Source organism: Theobroma umbraticum, unplaced genomic scaffold, assembly GCF_002168275.2.
Source record: "Theobroma umbraticum cultivar Fairchild unplaced genomic scaffold, ASM216827v3 scaffold_147.0, whole genome shotgun sequence".
NCBI classification, from domain to species: Eukaryota; Viridiplantae; Streptophyta; class Magnoliopsida; order Malvales; family Malvaceae; genus Theobroma; species Theobroma umbraticum.
This window is the reverse complement of record NW_018397259.1, coordinates 4,061,313-4,061,610: the sequence shown is the minus strand read 5'-3', so window position 1 is coordinate 4,061,610 and position 298 is coordinate 4,061,313.

Genomic DNA, 298 nt, shown 5'->3' with positions numbered 1-298 from the left:
TGCTCCTTTTGCATCGTAGAAGATCACCCCTTGAGCGTTGGGTCTCGATCCAACTGCCATAACAGTATATTTTAGTCAGTCTGACGAAAATGAAATAGAAAGTTAAATGGAGCATGCATTCTGAAATTGCAGTGCCAATGTAGATTCCTTCATCCTACATATGAATACGACAAACTCTTAATTTAAGAATCTTAAGGCTGCATTTGATAATTCTAAATTTAGTCCATTTATTGATCATCACTTAAATGCTTGCTTGGCATTCCACGGAACCTTTTCATTCTAATGTGGCCAATGATGA